Source organism: Dasypus novemcinctus, chromosome 30 (genome assembly GCF_030445035.2).
Source record: "Dasypus novemcinctus isolate mDasNov1 chromosome 30, mDasNov1.1.hap2, whole genome shotgun sequence".
In the NCBI taxonomy this organism is placed as follows: Eukaryota; Metazoa; Chordata; class Mammalia; order Cingulata; family Dasypodidae; genus Dasypus; species Dasypus novemcinctus.
Window position 1 is genome coordinate 2,048,905 of NC_080702.1, and position 21,713 is coordinate 2,070,617.

Genomic DNA, 21,713 nt, shown 5'->3' on the forward strand with positions numbered 1-21,713 from the left:
CAAAAAATGAAGGAAAGGAGCTAGCTGCAAAATCCCTGCACACAATGCTTAGTTCTCAGAAGTAAATCATATGTGCCATGTTGTTTCATTTAGGTTTAAAGAGTTAGGTGCTATACCCTCTGTGAAGCTTTCCTATATAGGAAATGCCTGTTTTAGAGATACGAATGTTAGCACAAAAACTGAAGGATAGGAGATAGCTGCAAAATCTCTGCACACAATGCTTAGTTCTCAGAAGTAAATCATATGTGCCATGTTGTTTCATTTAGGTTAAAGAGTTAGGTGCTATACCCGCGTTAATGCTTACATATGTTGTAAATGCTAGTCTTAGACATAGGATTGTTAGCACAAAAACTGAAGGAAAGGAGATAGCTGCAAAATCTCTGCACACAATGCTTAGTTCTCAGAAGTAAATCATATGTGCCATGTTGTTTCATTTAGGTTTAAAGCGTTAGGTGCTATACAAGTGGTAATGCTTTCCTATAGTGTAAATGCTAGTTTTATACATAGGAATGTTAGCACAAAAACAGAAGGAAAGGAGATAGCTGCAAAATCTGTGCACACAATGCTTAGTTCTCAGAAGTAAATCATATGTGCCATGTTGTTTCATTTAGGTTTAAAGAGTTAGGTGCTATACCCTCGGTTATGCTTTCCTGTATACGAAATGCGAATTCTGAAGATACGAATGTTAGCAAAAAAACTGAAGGAAAGATGGTAGCTTCAAAATCTCTGCACACAATTTTTAGTTCTCAGACGTAAATCATATGTGTCATGTTGTTTCATTTCGGTTTAAAGAGTTCGGTGCTATACTCGCGGTAATGCTTTCCTATAGTGTAAATGCTAGTTTTAGACATAGGAATGTTAGCACAAAAACTGAAGGAAAGGAGATAGATGCAAAATCTCTGCACACAATGCTTAGTTCTCAGAAATAAATCATATGCGCCATGTTGTTTCATTTATGTTTAAATCGTTAGGTGCTATAACCTCGGTTATGCTTTCCTATATAGGAAATGCTAGTTTTAGGGATACGAATGTTACCACAAAAACTGAAGGAAAGGAGATAGCTGCAAAATCTCTGCACACAATGCTTACTTCTCAGAAGAAAATCATATGTGCCTTGTTGTTTCATTTAGGTTTAAAGAGTTAGGTGCTATACCCTCGATTATGCTTTCCTGTATAGGAAATGCTAGTTCTGGAGATACGAATGTTAGCACAAAAACTGAAGGAAAGGAGATAGCAGCAAAATCTCTGCACACAATGCTTAGTTCTCAGAAGTAAATCATTTGTGCCATGTTGTTTCATTTACGTTTAAACAGTTAGGTGGTATAGCCGCGGTAATGCTTTCCTATAGTGTAAATGCAAGTTTTAGACATAGGAATGTTAGCACAAAAACTGAAGGAAAGGAGATAGCTGCAAAATCTCTGCACACAATGCTTAGTTCTCAGAAGTAAATCATATGTGCCATGTTGTTTCATTTAGGTTTAAAGAGTTAGGTGCTATACCCCCGGTTATACTTTCCTATAAAGAAATGCTAGTTTTAGAGATATGAATGTTAGCACAAAAACTGAAGGAAAGGAGATAGCTGCAAAATCTCTGCACACAGTGCTTAGTTCTCCGAAGTAAATCATATGTGCCATATTGTTTCATTTAGGTTTAAAGAGTTAACTGCTATACCCACGGTTATGCTTTCCTTTATGGGAAATGCTCATTTTAGATATATGAATGTTAGCACAAAACCTGATGGAAAGTAGATAGGTGCAAAATCTCTGCACACAATGCATAGTTCTCAGTAGTAAATCATATGTGCCATGTTGTTTCATTTTGGTTTAAAGAGTTAGCGGCTATATCCTCGGTTATGCTTTCCAAAATAGGAAATGCTAGTTTTACAGGTAGGAATGTTAGCACAAAAAATGAAGGAAGGGAGATATCTGCAAAATCTCTGCACTCAATGCTTAGTTCTCAGAAGTAAATCATATGTACCATGGTTTTTCAGGTAGGTTTAAAGAGTTAGCTGCTATACCTTGATTATGCTTTCCTATAGTGTAAAAGCTAGTTTCAGAGATAGGAATGTTAGCACAAAAACTGAAGTAAAAGATAGCTGCAAAATCTCTGCACACAATGTTTAGTTCTCAGTGTGAAATCATATGTGCCATATTGTTTCATTTAGGTTTATAGAGTTAGCTGCTATATCTTCGGTTATGCTTTCCTATATAGGAAATTCTCCTTTTAGAGATATGAATGTTAGCAGAAAAACTGAAGGAAAGGAGATAGCTGCAAAATCTCTGCACACAATTCTTAGTTCTCAGAATTAAATCATATGTACCATGCTTTGGCAGGTAGGTTTAAAGTGTTTGCTGCTATACCCCCAGTTATGCTTTCCTATAGTGTAAATTATAGTTTTAGATTAGGAATGTCAGCACAAAAACTGAATGAAAGGAGATAGCTTCAAAATGTCGGCACACAATGCTTGGTTCTCAGAAGTAAATCATATGTACCATGGTTTTTCAGGTAGGTTTGAAGAGTTAGCTGCTATACCCGTGGTTATGCTTTCCTATAGTATAAATGCTCGTTTTAGAGATGGGTATGTTAGCACAAAAACTGAAGAAAACAGATAGCTGCAAAATCTCTGCACACAGTGTTTAGTTCTCAGAAGTAAATCATATGTGCCATAATGTTTCATTTAGGTTTAAAGAGTTAGCTGCTATACCCTCGGTTAGGCTTTCCTATATAGGAAATGCTCATTTTAGATATATGAATGATAGAACAAAATCTGAAGGAAAGGAGATAGCTGCAATATCTCTGCACAGAATGCTTAGTTCTCAGTAGTAAATCATATGTGCCATGTTGTTTCATTTAGGTTTAAAGAGGTAGCGCCTATATCCTCGGTTATGCTTTACAACATAGGAAATGCTAGTTTTTCAGGTAGGAATGTTAGAACAAGTACTGAAGGAAAGGAGATATCTGTAAAATCTCTGCACACAATGCTTAGTTCTCAGAAGTAAATCATGTGTACCATGGTTTTTCAGGTAGGTTTAAAGAGTTAGCTGCTATACCACGATTATGCTTTCCTATATAGGGAATGCTAGTTTTAGAGTTATGAATGTTAGCAAAAAAACTGAAGGAAAGGAGATAGCTGCAAAATCTCTGCACACAATGCTTACTTCTCAGAAATAAATCATATGTGCCATGTTGTTTCATTCAGGTTTAAAGAGTTAGCAGGTATACCCTCGCTTATGCTTTCCTATAAAGGAAATGGTAGTTTTACAGATAGGAATGTTAGCACAAAAACTGAAGCAAAGAAGTTAGCTGCAATATCTCTGCACAGAATGCTTAGTTCTCAGAAATAAATCATAGGTACCATGCATTTTCAGGTAGGTTTAAAGAGTTAGCTGCTATCCCCCCCGGTAATGCTTCCTATAGTGTAAATGCCAGTTTTAGAGATAGGAATGTTAGCACAAAAACTGAAGGAAAGGAAATAGCTGCAAAATCTCTGCACACAATGCTTACTTCTCAGAAGTAAATCATATGTACCATGCTTTTTCAGGTAGGCTTGAAGTGAAAACTGGTATACCCACGGTTATGCTTTCTTATAGTGTAAATGCTAGTTTCAGAGATAGGAATTTTAGCACAAAAACTCAAATAAAATAGAGAGCTGCGAAATCTCTGCACAAAATGTTTAGGTCTCAGAAGTAAATCATATGTGCGATGTTGTTTCTTTTAGGTTTAAAGAGTTAACTACTATACCCTCTGTTATGCTTTCCTATATAGGAAATGCAGGTTTAACAGATAGGAATGTTAGCACAATAACTAAAGCAAAGAAGACGGCTGCAAAATCTCTCCACACAATGCTTAGTTCTCAGAAGTAAATCATATGTACCATGCTTTTTCAGGTAGATTTAAAGAGTTAGGTGCTATACCCCCCGTCGTGCTTTCCTATATAGGAAATGCTAATTTTAGAGATATGAATGTTAGCAGAAAAACTGAAGGAAAGGAGATAGCTGCAAAATCTCTGCACACAATGCTTAGTTCTCAGAAGTAAATCATATGTACCATGCTCTTTCAGGTAGGTTTAAATAGTTAGCTGCTATACCCCCGGTTATGCTTTCCTATAGTGTAAATGCTAGGTTTAGATTAGGAATGTTAGCACAAAAACTGAAGGAAAAGAGGTAGATGCAAAATCTCTGCACTCAACGCTTAATTCCCTAAAGTAAAACACATACGTCATCCTCTTCCAAGTAGGTTTAAAGAGTTAGCTGCTATACCCTCGGTTATGCTTTCCTATAGTATAAATGTTCGTTTTAGAGATGGGAATGTTAGCACAAAAACTGAAGAAAAGAGATAGGTGCAAAATCTCTGCACACAGTGTTTAGTTCTCAGAAGTAAATCATATGTGCCATATTCTTTCATTTAGTTTTAAAGAGTTAGATGCTATACCCTCGGTTATACTTTCCTATATAGGAAATGCTCGTTTTACATATATGAATGTTAGCACAAAACCTTAAGGATAGGAGATAGCTGCAAAATCTCTGCACACAATGCTTAGTTCTCAGTACTAAATCATATGTGCCATGTTGTTTCATTTAGGTTTAAGAGGTAGCGGTTATATCCTCGGTTATGCTTTCCAAAATAGGAAATGCTAGTTTTACAGGTAGGAATGTTAGCACAAAAAATGAAGGAAGGGAGATATCTGCAAAATCTCTGCACACAATGCTTAGTTTTCAGAAGGAAATCATATGTACCATGGTTTTACAGGTAGGTTTAAAGAGTTAGCTGCTATACCTCGATTATGCTTTCCTATAGTGTAAAAGCTAGTTTCAGAGATAGGAATGTTAGCACAAAAACTGAAGGAAAAGAGATAGCTCCAAAATCTCTGCACACAAAGTTTAGTTCTCAGAAGTAAATAATATGTGCCATGTTGTTTCATTTAGGTTTATAGAGTTAGCTGCTATACCCTCGGTTATGCTTTCCTATATAGGAAATGCTAGTTTTAGATAAATGAATGTTAGCACAAAAACTGAAGGATAGGAGATAGCTGCACAATCTCTGCACACAATGCTTAGTTCTCAAAAGTAAATCATATGTGCCATATTGTTTCATTTAGGTTTAAAGAGTTAACTGCTATACCCACGGTTATGCTTTCCTATATAGGAAATGCTCGTTTTAGATATATGAATGTTAGCACAAATCCTGAAAGAAAGTAGATAGCTGCAAAATCTCTGCACACAATGCTTATTTCTCAGTAATAAATCATATGTCCAATGTTGTTTCATTTAGGTTTAAACATGTAGCGGTTATATCCTCGGTAATGCTTTCCAAAAGAGGAAATGCTAGTTTTACAGGTAGGAATGTTAGTACAAAAAATGAAGGAAGGGAGATATCTGCAAAATCTCTGCACACAATGCTTAGTTCTCGGAAGTAAATCATATGTACCATGCTTTTTCAGGTAAGTTTGAAATGTAAACTGGTATACCCCTGGTTATGCTTTCCTATGGGGAAAATGCAAGTTTTAGAGAAAGGAATGTTAGGTCAAAAACTGTGGGAAAGGAGACAGCTGCAAAATCCCTGCACAGAACGCTTGGTTCTCAGAAATAATTGATATGTGCCATGTTGTTTCATTTAGGTTTAAAGAGTTAGCGGCTATACCCTCGGTTATGCTTTCCTTTACAGGAAATTCTAGTTTTACAAATATGAATGTTAGCACAAAAACTGAAGGAAAGAAGATAGCTGCATAGTCTCTGCAAACAATGCTTAGTTCTCAAAAGTAAATCGTATGTACCATGCTTTTTCAAGTAGGTTTAAAGAATTAGCTCCTATACGCCTGGTTATGCTTTCCTATAGTATATATGGTTGTTTTAGAGAAAGGAATGTTAGCACAAAAACTGAAGGAAAGGAGATAGCTGCAAAATCTGTGCACACAATGCTTAGTTCTCAGTGGTAAATCATATGTGCATTGTTGTTTCATTTAGCTTTAAAGACTTAGCGGCGATACCCTCGATTATACTTTCCTATATAGGAAATGCTAGTTTTAGAAATATGAATGTTAGCACAAAAACTGATTGGAAGGAGATAGCTCCAAAATATCTACACTCAATGCTTAGTTCTCAGAAGTAAATTATATGTAGCATGCTTTTTCAAGTAGGTTTAAAGAGTTAGCTGTTATTCCCCCAGTTATGCTTTCCTATATATGAAATGCAAATTTTAGAGATATGAATGTTAGCACAACAACTGAAGGAAAGGAGATAGCTGCCAAATCTCTGCACACAATGTTTAGTTCTCAGAAGTAAATCATATGTACCATCCTTTTTCAAGTAGGTTTAAAGAGTTAGCTGCTATATCCTCGTTTATGCTTTACTATGTAAGAAATTCTAGTATTAGAGATTGGAAAGGAGACAGCTGCAAAATCTCTGCACACAATGCTTAGTTCTCAGAAGGAAATCATAAGTACCATGGTTTTTCAGGTAGGTTTAAAGAGTTAGCTGCTATAACCCCGGTTATGCTTTCCTAGAGTATAAATGCTAGTTTTACAGAAAGGAATGTTAGCACAAAAACTGAAGGAAAAGAGATAGCTGCAAAATATCTACACACAATGTTTAGTTCTTAGAAGTAAATAATATGTGCCATGTTGTTTAATTTGGTTAAAAGGGTTAGCTGCTATACCCTCGTTTATGCTTTCCTATGTAGTAACTGCTAGTTTTAGAGATAGGAATATTTGCACAAAAAGTGAAGGAAAGGAGATACCTGCAAAATCTATGCACACAATGGTTAGTTCTCAGAAGTAAATCATATGTGCCTTGTTGTTTCATTGAGGTTTAAATAGTTAGCTACTATACACCGGTTCTGCTTTCATATAGTGTAAATGGTAGTTTTAGACATAGGCATATTAGCACAAAAAGTGAAGGAAATGAGTTAGCCACAAAATCTCTGTACTCAATGCTTAGTTTCCAAAAGTAAAACACATGTGCCATCCTCTTTCAAGTAGGTTTAAAGAGTTAGCTGCGATACCCTCGGTTATGCTTTCCTATATACTAAATGCTAGTTTTAGAGATAGGAATGTTAGCCCAAAAAGTGAAGGAAAGGAGATAGCTGCAAAATCTATGATCAAAATGTTTTGTTCTCAGAAGTAAATCATATGTGCTATGCTGTTTCATTTAGCTTTAAAGAGTTAGCTGCTATACCCCGTTTATGCTTTTCTATATTGTAAAAGTTAGTTTTAGAGATAGGCCTAATAGCAGAAAAACTGAAGGAAAGGAGATAGCCACAAAATCTCTGCGCTCAATGCTTAGTTCCATAAAGTAAATCACATGTGACATGCTCTTTAAAGTAGGTTTAAAGAGTTAGCTGCTATACCCTCGGTTATGCTTTCCCCTATAGTAAGTGATAGTTTTAGAGATACGAATGTTAGCACAAATACTGAAGGAAAGGAAATAGGTGCAAAATCTCTGCACACAATGCTTAGTTCTCAGAAGTAGATCATATGTGCCATGTTGTTTCATTTAGGTTTCAATAGTTACCTGCTATAACCCCGGTTATGCTTTCCTATAGTGTAAAAGGAAATTTTAGACATCGGCATATTAGCACAACAAGTGAAGGAAAGGAGATAGTCACAAAATCTCTGCATTCAATGCTTAGTTCCCAAAAGTAAAGCACATTTGACATAATCTTTCAAGTAGGTTTAAATAGTTAGCTGCTATACCCTGGGTTATGCATTCCTATATATTAAATGCTAGTTTTAGAGATAGGAATGTTAGCACAAAAACTGAAGGAAAGGAGTTAGGTGCAAAATCTCTGTACACAATGCTTACTTCAAAGGAGTAAAACATATGTGCCATGTTGTTTCATTTAGGTTTAAAGAGTTAGCTGCTATACACACGTAATGCTTTCCTGTATAGGAAATGCTAGTTTTAGAGATAGGAATGTTAGCACAAAAACAGAAGTAAACGAGATGGCTGCAAAATCACTGCACAAAATGCTTAGGTCTCTGAAGGAAATCATATGTGCCATGTTGTTTCATTTAGGTTTAAAGAGTTAGCTTCTATATCCTCGGTTATGCTTTCCTATATAGGAAATGCTTGTTATAGAGAAAGGAATGCTAGCACAAAAAATGAAGGAAAGGAGATAGCTGCAAAATCTCTGCACACAATGCTTAGTTCTCAGAAGTAAATCATATGTACCATGATTTTCAGGAAGTTTTAAAGAATTATCTGCTATCCCCCCGGTTATGCTTTCCTTTAGTGTAAATGCTAGGTTTAGAGATAGGAATGTTATCAAAAAAACTGAAGGAAAGGAGATAGCTGCAAAATCTCTGCCCACAATGCTTAGCTTTCAGAAGTAAATCATATGTGTCTTGTTGTTTCATTTAGGTTTAAAAGTTACCTGCTATACAATCGGTTATGATTACCTATATAGGAAATGACAGTTTTAGAGATAGGAATGTTAGCACAAAAACTGAAGGAAAGGATATAGCTGCAAAATCTCTGCACACAATGCTTAGTTCTCAGAAGTAAATCCTATGTACCATGCTTTTTCAGGTAGGTTTAAAGAGTTAGCTGCTATACCCCCGGTTATGCTTTCCTATAGTGTAAATGCTTGGTTTAGAGATAGGAATGTTAACACAAAAACTGAAGTAAAGAAGAAAGCTGAAAAATCGGCGCACACAATGCTTAGTTCTCAGAAGTAAATCATATCTGCCATGTTATTTCATTTAGCTTTAAAAAGTTAGCTGCTATTCCTTCGGTTATGCTTTCCTATTTAGGAAATATCAGTTTTAGAGATAGGAATGTTAGCACAAAAATTTAAGGAAAAGAGATAGCTGCAAAATCTCTGCACACAATGCTTAGTTCTCAGAAGTAAATCATATATTCCATGCTTTTTCAGGTAGGTTTAAAGAGTTAGCTCCTATACCCCCGGTTATGCTTCCTTATAGTGTAAAAGCTAGTTTTAGAGATAGGATTGTTAGCACAAAAACTGAAGGAAATGAGATAGGTGGAAAATTTCTGCACACAATATTTAGTTCTCAGAAGTAAATCATCTGTGCAATGTTGTTTCTTTTATGTTTAAGCAGTTAGCTGCTCTACTCTAGGTTATGCTTTCCTATATAGGAAATGCTAGTTTTACGGATAGGAATTTTCGCACAAAAACTGAAGAAAGGAGATAGCTTCAAAATCTCTGCACTCAATGTTTAATTCCCGAAAGTAAAGCCCATGTGACATTCTATTTCAAGTAGGTTTAAAGAGTTAGGTTCTATACCCTCGGTTATGCATTCCTATATAGTAAATGCTATGTTAAGAAATAGGAATGTTTGCAAAAAAACTGAAGGAAAGGTTATAGCTGCAAAATCTCTGCATACAATGCTTAGTTCTCAGAATTATATCATATGTGCCTTGTTGTTTCATTTAGGTTTAATGAGTTAACTGCTATACCCTCAGTTATGCTTTCTTATATAGTAAATGCTAGATTTCGAGATAGGAATGTTAGCACTAAAAATTAAGGAAAGGAGATAGCTGCAAAATATCTGCACACATTGCTTAGTTCGAAGAAGTAAATCATATGTACCATGCTTTTTCAGGTACGTTTAAAGACATAGCTGCTATACGCCTGGTTATGCTTTCCTATATAGGAAATGCTAGGTTTAGAGATGGGAATGTTAGCACAAAAACTGAAGGAGAAGAAATTGCTGGACAATCTCTGCACACAATGCTTATTTCTCATAAGTAAATCATATGTACCATGCTTTTTCAGTAGGTTTAATGAGTTAGCTGCTATACCCCATGTGATGCTTTCCTATAGTGTAAATGCTAGTTTTAGAGATAGGAATGTTAGCACAAAAACTTAAGGAAAGGAGATAGCTACAAAATCTCTGCACTCAATGCTTAATTCCCAAAAGTAAAGCACATGTCACATCCTCTTTCAAGTATGTTTAAAGTGTTAGCTGCTATACTCCCGTTTATGTTTTCCTATAGTGTAAATGCTAGTTTTAGAGATAGGAATGTTAGCAGAAAAACTGAAGGAAAGGAGATAGCTTCAAAATCTCTGCACACAATGCTTAGTTCTCAGAAATAAATCATATGTAATATGCTTTTTCACGTAGGTTTCAAGAGTTAGCTGCTATACCCCCGGTTATGCTTTCCTATAGTGTAAATGCGAGGGTTAGAGATAAGAATGTTAGCACAAAATCTGAAGGAAAGGAGGTACATGCAAAATCTCAGCACAGAATGCTTCGTTCTCAGAAATAAATCATATGTGCCATGTTGATTCATTTACGTTTAAAGAGTTAGCTGCTATACCCTCGGTTATGCTTTCCTATACAGGAAATGCTAGTTTTAGAGATAGGAATGTTAGCACAAAAACTGAAGGAAAGGAGATTTCTGCAAATTCTCTGCACACAATGCTTAGTTCTCAGAAGTAAATGATAAGTACCATGACTTTTCAATTAGGTTTAAAGAGTAAAATGCTATAACCCCGGTTATGCTTTCCTATTGTGTAAATGCTAGTTTTACAGATAGTAATGTTAGCACAAAAACTGATGGAAAGGGAAACGGACTTTGGCTCAGTGGTTAGGGCGTCTGTCTACCATATGGGAGGTCCGCGGTTCAAACCATGGGACTCCTCGACCCGTGTGGAGCTGGCCATGCGCCGTGCTCATGCGCGCAAGGAGTGCTATGCCACGCAAGGGTGTCCCCCGCGTTGGGAAGCCCCACACGCAAGCAGTGCACCCGTGAGGAAAGCCTCCCAGCGTGAAAAGAAAGTGCAGCCTGCCCAGGAATGGCGCCGCCCACACTTCCTGTGCCACTGACCGCAACAGAAGCGGACAAAGAAACAAAAGCAGACAAAGAAACAAGACGCAACAAATAGACACCAAGAACAGACAACCAGGGGAGGGGGGGGAATTAAATAAATAAATAAATCTTTAAAAAAAAACTGATGGAAATGAGATAGCTGCAAAATCTCTGCACACAATGCTTAGATTCAGAAGTAAATCATATGTGCCATGTTATTTCATTTAGGTTTAAAGAGTTAGCGACTATACCCACGGTTATGCATTCTTATAAAGGAAATGCTAGTTTTAAAGATAGGAATGTTAGCACAAACCTGAAGCAAAGAAGATAGCTGCAAAATCTCTACACACAATGCTTAATTCTCAGAACTAAATCATATGTTCCATGATTTTTCAGGTAGGTTTTAAGGGTTAGCTGCTATACCCCCGGTTATGCTTTCCTATATAGGAAATTCTATTTTTAGAGATATGAATGTTAGCACAAAAACTGAAGGAAAGGGGATAGCTGCAAAATCTCTGCAATCAATGCTTAGTTCTAATAAGTAAATCATATGTACCATGCTTTTTCAGGTAGTTTTAAAGAGTTAGGTGCTATACCCAGGGTTATGCATTCCTATAGTGTAAATGCTAGTTTTAGAGATAGGAATGTTAGCACAAAAACTGAAGGAAAGTAGATAGCTGAAAAATCTCTGCACACAATGCTTAGTTCTCAGAAGTAAATCGAATGTACAATGGTTTTTCTGGTAGGTTTAAAGAGTTAGCGGCTATACTCTCGGTTATGCTTTCCTATACAGAAAATGCTTGTTTTACAGATATGAATGTTAGCACAAAAACTGAAGGAAAGAAGATAGCTGCAAAATCTCTGCACCAATGCTTAGTTCTCAGAAGTAAATCATATGTACAATGCTTTTTCAGGTAGGTTTAAACGAGTTAGCTGCTATACCCCCGGTTATGCTTTCCTATAGTATAAATGCTAGTTTTAGAGATAGGAATGTTAGCACAAGAACTGAAGGAAAAGAAATAGCTGCAAAATCTCTGCACACAATGTTTAGTTCTCAGAAGTAAATCTTATGTGCCAATTTGTTTCATTTAGGTTGAAAGAGTTAGATGCTATACCTCCGGTTATGCTTTCCTTTTAGGAAATGCTAGTTTTAGAGATATGAATGTTAGCACAAAAACTGAAGGAAAGGAGATAGCTGAAAAATCTCTGCAAACAATGCTCAGTTTTCACAAGTGAATCATATGTGCCATGCTTTTTGATGTAGGTGTAAAGAGTTAGCTGCTAAACCTCCGGTTATGCTTTCCTATATAGGAAATGCTAGTTTAAGAGTTATGAACTTTAGCACAAATACTGAAGTAAAGGAGATAGCTGCAAAATCTCTGCATGCAATGCTTAGTTCTCAGAAATAAATCATATGTGCCATGTTGTTTCATTTAGGTTTAAAGAGTTAGCTGCTATACCCTCATTTATGCTTTCCTATATAGGAAATGCTAGTTTTAGAGATATGAATGTTTGCTTAAAAACTAAAGTAAAGGAGATAGCTGCAAAATCTCTGCACACAATGCTTAGATCTCAGAAGTCAATCACATGTGCCATGTTTTTTCATTTTGGTTTAAATAGTTAGCGGCGGTACCCTCGGTTATGGTTTTCTCTATAGGAAATGCTTGTTTTACAAGTAGAAATGTTAGCACTAGAACTGAAGGAAAGAAGTCAGCTGCAAAATCTCTGCACACAATGCTCAGTTCTCAGAAGTAAATTATATGTACCATGCTTTTTCAAGTAGGTTTAAAGAGTTAGCTGCTATACACCAGGTTATGCTTTCCAGTAGTGTAAATGCTAGTTTTACAGATAGGAATGTTAGCACAAAAACCGAAGGAAAGAAGATAGCTGCAATATCTCTGCACACAATGCTTACTTCTCAAGTAAATCATATGTACCATACTTTTTCAGGTAGGTTTAAAGGGTTAACTGCTATACCCCCGGTTATGCTTTCCTGTAGTGTAAATGCTAGTTTTAGATATATGAATGTTAGCACGAAAACTGAAGGAAAGAAGATAGCTGCAAAATCTCTGCACAGAATGCTTAGTTCTCAGAAGTAAATCATATTGACCATGCTTTTACAGGTAGGTTTAACGAGTTTGTTGCTATACCCCCTTTTATGCGTTCCTATAGTATAAATGCCAGTTTTAGAGATAGGAATGTTAGCAGAAAAACTGAAGTAAAAGAGATAGCTGCAAAATCTCTGCACACAATGTTTAGTTCTCAGAAGTAAATCATATGTGCCATGTTGTTTCATTTAGGTTTTAAAAGTTAGCTGCTATACCCTCGGTTATGTTTTCCAATATAGGAAATGCTAGATATGGAGATATGTATGTTAGCATAAAAACTGAAGGAAAGGAGATAGCTGCAAAATCTCAGCACACAATGCTTCCTTCACAGAAGTAAATCATATCTACCATACTTTTTTAGGTAGGTTTAAAGAGTTAGCTGCTATACCCCCGGTTATGCTTTCCTATAGTGTAAAGGCAAGTTTTAGAGTTAGGAATATTAGCAAAAAAACTGAAGGAAAAGTGATAGCTGTAAAATCTCTGCACACAATGTTTAGTTCTCAAAAGTAAATCATATGTGCCATGTTGTTTCTTTTAGGTTTACAGAGTTAGCTGCTATACCCCCGGGTATTCTTCCGTGTATTGTAAATGCTCGTTTTAGACATAGGAATATTAGCACAAAAACTGAAGGAAAAGAGATAGCTGCAAAATCTCTGCACCAATGTTTAGTTCTCAGAAATAAATCATATGTGCCATTTTGTATCATTTAAGTTTAAAGAGTTTGCTGCTATAACCTCGGTTATGCTTTCCTATACAGGAAATGCTAGTTTTAGGTATATGAATGTTAGCATAAAAACTGAAGTAATGGAGAGAGCTGCAAAATCATTGCACACAATGCTTAGTTCTCAAAAGTAAATCATGTCTGCCATATTGTTTCATTTTGGTTTAAATTGTTAGCGGCGATACCTTCGGTTATGCTTTCCTAATAGAAAATGCTAGTTTTACAGATAGGGATGTTACCACAAAACCTGAAGGAAAGAAGATGGCTGCAAAATCTCTGCACACAATGCTTACTTCTCAGAAGTAAATCATATGTTCCATGCTTTTTCAGGCAGGTTTAAAGAGTTAGCTGCTATACCCTGGGTTATGCTTTCCTATATAGGAAATGCTAGTTTTAGAGATATGAATGTTAGCACAAAAACTGAAGGAAAGGAGATAGCTGCAAAATCTCTGCACACAGTGCTTAGTTCTCAGAAGTAAATCATATGTGCCATATTGTTTCATTTAGGTTAAAGAGTTAACTGCTATACCCACGGTTATGCTTTCCTAATTGGAAATGCTCGTTTTAGATATATGAATGTTAGCACAAAACCTGAAGGAAAGTAGATAGGTGCAAAATCTCTGCACAAAATGCATAGTTCTCAGTAGTAAATCATATGTGCCATATTGTTTCATTTAGGTTTAAACAGTTAGCAGCTATACCCTCGGTTATGCTTCCCTATATAGGAAACGGTAGTTTTACAGATAGGAATGTTAGCACAAAAACTGAAGGAAAGAAGATAGCTGCAAAATCTCTGCACACAATGCTTAGTTCACAGAAGTAAATCATATGTACCATTATTTTTGTTGTAGGTTTAACGAGTTAGCTGCTATACCCGCGGTTATGCTTTCGTATAGTATAAATGCTAGTTTTAGGGATAGGAATATTATCACAAAAACTGAAGGAAAAGAGATAGCTGCAAAATCTCAGCACACTAGGTTTAGTTTTCAGAAGTAAATCATATGTGCCATATTGTTTCATTTAGGTTTAAAGAGTTAGCTGCTATACCCTCGGTTACGCTTTCCTATATAGGAAATGCTAGTTTTAGATATATGAATGTTACCATAAAAACTGTAGGAAAGGAGATAGCCTCAAAATCTCTGCACAATGCTTAGTTCTCAGAAGTAAATCATATGTGCCATATTGTTTAATTTAGGTTTAAAGAGTTAGCGGCTGTACCCTCGGTTATGCTTTCCTATATAGGAAATGCTTGTTTTAAAAATAGGAATGTTAGCACAAAAACTGAAGGAAAGGAAATAGCAGCAAAATCTCTGCACACAATGCTTAGTTCTCCGAAGTAAATCATAGGTACCATTCTTTTTCTGGTAGGTTTAACGAGTTAGCTGCTATACCCCCGGTTATTCTTTCCTACTGTATAAATGCTAGTTTTAGAGATAGGAATGTTAGCACAAAAACTGAAGGAAAACATATAGCAGCAAAATCTCTGCACACAATGTTTAGGTCTTAGAAGTAAATCATATGTGCCATGTTGTTTCATTTAGGTTTAACGAGTTAGCTGCTATACCCCAGGTTATTCTTTCCTAATGTATAAATGCTAGTTTAAATTTAGGAATGTTAGCACAAAAACTGAAGGAAAGGAAATAGCATCAAAATCTCTGCACACAATGCTTAGTTCTCAGAAATAAATCATATGTGCCATGTTGTTTCATTTAGTTTTAAAGAGTTAGCTGCTATACCCCCGGTTATGCTTCCCTATAGTGTAAATACTATTTTTAGAGATAGGTATGTTATCACAAAAACTGAAGGAAAAGAGATAGCTGCAAAATATCTGCACACAATGTTTAGCTCTCAGAAGTAAATCAAATGTGCCATGTTGTTTCATTTAGGTTTAAAGAGATAGCTGCTAAAACCTTTGTTATGCTTTCCTATATAGGAAATGATAGTTTTACAGATAGGAATGTTAGCACAAAAACTGAAGGAAATGAGATAGCTGCAAAATCTCTGCACACAATGCTTAGTTCTCAGAAGTAAATCATATGTACCATGCTTTTTCAGGTAGGTTTAAAGTGTTAGATGCTATACCTCCGGTTATGCTTTCCTAGAGTGTAAATGCTAGTTTTACAGATAGGAATGTTAGCACAGAAACTGAAGGAAAAGAGATAGCTGCAAAATCTCTGCACACAATGTTTAGTTCTCAGAAGTAAATCGTATGTGTCCTGTTGTTTCATTTAGGTTTAAAAATTTAGCGGCTATAACCTCGGTTATTCTTCCCTTTATAGGAAATGCTAATTTTACGGATAGGAATGTTAGCACACAAACTGAAGGAAAGAAGATAGCTCCAAAATCTCTGCACACAATGCTTTGTTCTCAAAGTAAATCATATGTACCATACTTTTCCAGGTAGGTTTAAAGAGTAAGCTGCTATACACCCGGTTATGCTGTCCTATATATGAAATGCAAGTTTTAGAGATCGGAATGTTAGCACAAGAAGTGAAGGAAAGAATATAGCTGCAAAATCTCTGCACAGAATGTTTAGTTCTCAGAAGTAAATCATATGTGCCTTGTTGTTTCATTTAGCTTTAAAGAGTTAGCTGCTATACCCTCGGTTATGCTTTCTTATATAGGAAATGCTAGTTTTAGAGATATGAATGTTAGCAGAAAAACTGAAGAAAAAGAGATAGCTTCAAATTCTCTGCACACCGGGGGAAATGGAAAGGAGAAATGAGTTTATATGGCTACGAGTTTCTAAAAACGAGTCTGGAGGCTGGCAGAAGGATTGCCCTCATGCACAACTGAGCAGAGTCAGAGAGACAGATAAAGCAGATACAACCCCCAGATATTGGTTCCTCTGAGGTCTAAAGAGACCCATGGGAGTTATGGTCATGGCCGATGGGGTTAACTACCAGGGCAGATGGCCCCTCTTTGGAAATGGTGTTTATGTGTGATAAATCTGGACTCAGATGGGATCTCCCTTCATAAGACTTTCATGCTAATGTGCTGGAGGTGCAGTTAATGTTGGGGTTTAAGATATATTTAGGGGATTTGAATCTCTGGACTGACAATGTGATAGCCAGGTCCTGAGCCTCAACAGACTCCAGCACCTACAATCTGATCTATTGGACTTACCACACTCAGCTAAGATGGAGTTGAAGAAGGACAACCACCACACCATGGAGCCTAGAGTGGTTACAAGTGAAAATGGGAGGATTGCATCCAGCATCCATGTGGAATCTGAGCCTCCTGTTGACATAGGGGTGCAATGGACACAACCAATCCAATGTCCACATAGAAAAGATGGCATTGCATTGGGAAAAGTGGACATGGTGGACGATGGGTATGGGGAAAGGCAGGGAGAGATGAGAGGTGGAGGCGTCTTTGGGACATGGAGCTGCCCTGGATGGTGCTTCAGAGGTAATCACCGGACATTGTAAATCCTCACAGGGCCCACTGGATGGAATGGAGGAGAGTATGGGCCATGATGTGAACCATTGTCTATGAGGTGCAGAGGTGCCCAAAGATGTACTTACCAAATTCAATTGATGTGTCATGATGATGGGAACGAGTGTTTTTTTTTGAGGGGGGAAAGGGGAGGTGTGGGGTGGGGTTGAATGGGACCTCAAATATATATTTTTAATGTAATATTATTACACAGTCAATAAAAAAAAAATTCTCTGCACACAATGCTTACTTCTCAGAAGTAAATCATATGTACCATGCTTTTTCAGGTAGGTTTTAAGAGTTAGCTGCTATACCCCCGGGTGTGCTTCCCTATAGTGTAAATGCTAGTTTTAGAGATAGGAATGTTAGACCAAAAACTGAAGGAAAAGAGATGGCTGCAAAATCTCTGCACACAATGTTTAGTTCTCAGAAGTAAATCATATGTGCCATGTTGTTTCATTTAGGTTTAAAGAGTTAGCGGCTATACCCTCGGTTATGCATTCCTATATAGGAAATGTAAGTTCTAGAGATATGAATGTTAGCATAAAAACTGAAGTAAAGGAGATAGCTGCAAAATCTCTGCACACAATGCTTAATTCTCAGAAGTAAATCACATGTGCCATGTTGTTTCATTTTCGTTTAAACAGTTTGCGGCGACACCCTCGGTTATGCTTTCCTAATTTCGGAAATACTAGTTTTACAGATAGGAATGTTAGCACAAAAACTGAAGGAAAGAAGATAGCTGCAAAATCTCTGCACACAGTGCCTAGTTCTCAGAAGTAAATCATACGTACCATGCTTTTTCAGGTAGGTTTAAAGTGTAAGCTGCTATACCCCCGCTTATACTTTCCTATATAGGAAATTCCAGTTTTGGAGATATGAATGTTAGCACAAAAACTGAAGGAAAGGAGATAGCTGCAAAACCTCTGCACACAATGTTTAGTTCCCAGAAGAAAATAATATGTGCCATGTTGTTTCATTTAGGTTTGAAGAGTTACCTGCTATACCCTCGGTTATGCTTTCCTATATAGGAAATGCTAGTTTTAGAGATAGGAATGTTAGCAGAAAAACTGAAGGAAAGAAGATAGCTGCTAAATCTCTGCACACAATGCTTAGTTCTCAGGAGTAAATCATATGTGCCATGTTGTTTCATTTAGGTTTAAATAGTTAGTGGCTACACCCTCGGTTATGCTTTCCTATATAGGAAATGCTTGTTTTATAAATAGGAATGTTAGCACAAAAACTGAAGGAAAGAGGATAGCTCTAAAATCTCTGCACACAATGCTTAGTTCTCTGAAGAAAATCATATGTACCATTCTTTTTCAGGTAGGTTTAATGAGTTAGCTGCTCTACCCCCGGTTAGTATTTCCTATAGTATAATTGATAGTTTTGGAGATAGGAATGTTAGCACAAAAACAGAAGGAAAAGTAATAGCTGCAAAATCTCTGCACACAATGTTAAGTTCTCAGAAGTAAATCATATGTGTCATGTTGTTTCATTTATGTTTAAAGAGTTAGCTGCTATACCCCAGTTATGCTTTCCTATAGTGTAAATGCTAGTTTTAGAGATAGGAATGTTATCACAAAAACTGAAGGAAAGGAGATAGTTGCAAAATCTCTGCACACAATGCTTAGTTTTCAGAAGTAAATGATATGTACCATGCTTTTTCAGGTAGGGTTTAAGAGTTAGCTCCTATACCTCCGGTTATTCTTTCCTATATAGGAAATTCTAGTTCTGGAGATATGAATGTGAGCACAAACACTGAAGGAAAGGAGATAGCTGCAAAATCTCTGCACTCAATGCTTAGTTCTAAGAAGTAAATCACATGTACCATGTGTTTTCAGGTAGGTTTAAAGAGTTAGCTGCTATTCACCCGGTTATGCTTTCCTATAGTGTCAATGCTAGTTTTACAGATAGGAATGTTAGCACAAAAACTGAAGGAAAAGAGATAGCTGCAAAATCTCTGCACACAATGATTACTTTCAGAAGTAAATAATATGTGCCATATTGTTTCATTTTGGATTAAAGAGTTAGCAGCTATACCCTCGGATATTCTTTCCTATATGAAATGCTAGTTTTAGAGATATAAATGTTAGCACAAAAACTGAAGGAAAGGAGATAGCTGCAAAATCTTTGAACACAATTCTTAGTTCTCAGAATTAAATCATATCTGCCATGTTGTTTCATTTAGGTTTCAAGAGTTAGCGGCTATACCCTCGGTTATGCTTTCCTATACAGGAAATGTTTGTTTTACAGATAGGAATGTTAGCACTAAAACTTAAGGAAGAAGACAGCTGCAAAATCTCTGCACACAATGCTTAGTTCTCAGAAGTAAATAATATGTACCATGCTTTTTCATGTAGGTTTAACGAGTTAGCTGCTATACCCCGGTTATGCTTTCCTATAGAATAAATGCTAGTTTTAGTGATAGGAATGTTAGCACAAAAAGTGAAGGAGAAGACATAGCTGCAAAATCTCTGCACACAATGTTTAGTTCTCAGAAGTAAATCATATGTGCCATATTGTTTCATTTAGGTTTAAAGCGTTAGCTGCTATACCCTCTGTTATGCTTCCCTAAATAGGAAATGCAAGTTTTAGAGATATGAATGTTAGCATAAAAACGGAAGGAAAGGAGATAGCTGCAAAGTCTTTGCACACAATGCTTAATTTTCAGAAGTAAATCATATGTGCCATGTTGTTTCATTTGGTTGAAAGAGTTAGCTGCTATACCCTCGGTTATGCTTTCCTATATAGGAAATGCTAGTTTTACAGATAGGAATGTTACCACAAACACTGAAGGAAAGATAGCTGCAAAAACTCTGCACAGAATGTTACCTTTCAGAAGTAAATTATATGTGCCATGTTGTTTGATTTAGGTTTAAATAATTAGCTGCTATAACCTCGGTTATGCTTTCCCATATAGGAAAAGCTAGTTTTACAGATGTGAATGTTAGCATAAAAACTGAAGAAAAGGAGTTAGCTGCAAAATCTCTGCACACAATGCTTAGTTCTCAGAAGTAAATCATATATGCGATGGTGTATCATTTAGCTTTAAAGAGTTAGCGGCTATACCCTCGGTTATGCATTCCAAAATAGGAAATGCTTGTTTTACATATAGGAATGTAGGCACTAACACTGTAGGAAAGAGGATAGCTGAAAAATCTCTGCACACAATGCTTAGTTGTCCGAAGTAAATCATACGGAGCATTCTTTTTCAGGTAGGTTTAACGAGTTAGCTGCTGTACCCCTGGGTAAGCCTTCCTAGAGTATAAATGCTAGTTTTAGAGAAAGGAATGTTAGCACAAAAACTGAAGGAAAAGAGATAGCTGCAAAATCTCTGCACACACTGTTAGTTCTCAGAAGTAAATCATATGTGCCACGCTTTTTCAGGTAGGTTTAAAGAGTTAGCTGCTTTACCCCCGGTTATGATTTCCTATATAGGAAATGCTAGTTTTAGAGATATGAATGTTACCATAAAAATTGAAGGAAAGGAGATAGCTGCAAAATCTCTGCACACAATGCTTAGTTCTTAGAAGTAAATCATATGTGCCATGTTGTTTCATTTAGGTTTAAAGAGTTAGCGGCTATACCCTCGGTTATCCTTTCCTATATAGGAAACGCTAGTTTTATAGATATGAATATTAGCACAGTAACTGAAGAAAAGAGATAGCTGCAAATTCTCTGCACACAATGTTTAGTTTTCAAAAGTAAATCATATGTGCCATGTTGTTTCATTTAGGTTTAAAGATTTAGCGGCTATACTCTCGGTTAAGCTTTCCTATATAGGAAATGTTTGTTTTACAGATAGGAATGATAGCAAAAAAACTGAAGGAAAGAAGATAGCGACAAAATCTCTGCACACAATGCTTAGTTCTCAGAGGTAAATCATATGTACCATGCTTTTTCAGGTGGGTTTAAAGAGTTAGCTGCTATACCCCTGTTTATGCTTCCCTATAGTGTAGATGCTAGATTTAGAAATAGGAATGTTAGCTAATACACTGAAGCAAAGGAGATACCTGCAAAATCTCTGCACTCAATGCTTAGTTCTCAGAAGTAAATCATATGTACCATGCTTTTTCAGGTAGGTTTAAAGAGTTAGCTGCTATACCCCCTGTTATGCTTCCCTATAGTGTAAATGGTAGTTTTAGAGATAGGAATGTTAGCACCAAAACTGAAGGAAAAGAGATACCTGCAAAATCTCTGCACACAATGTTTAGTTCTCAGAAGTAAATGATATCAGCCATGTTGTTTCATCTAGCTTTAAAGAGTTGGCTGCTATACCCTCGGTTATGCTTTTCTATATGGGAAATGCTAGTTTTAGAGACATCAATGTTAGCATAAAAACTGAAGTAAATGAGATAGCTGCAAAATCTCTACACACAATGCTTAGTTCTCAGAAGTAAATCACATGTGCCATGTTGTTTCATTTTGGTTTAAATAGTTAGCGGCGATACTCTCGGTTATGCTTTACTCTACAGGAAATGCTAGATTTAAGATAGGAATTTTAGCAGAAAATCTGAAGGAAAGGAGATAGCTGCAAATTTCCTGCACATAATGATCAGTTCTCAGAAGTAATTCATATGTACCATGCTGTTTCAGGTAGGTTTAAAGAGTTAGCTGCTATACCCCCCGTTATGCTTTCCTATAGTGAAAATGCTAGTTTTATAGATTAGA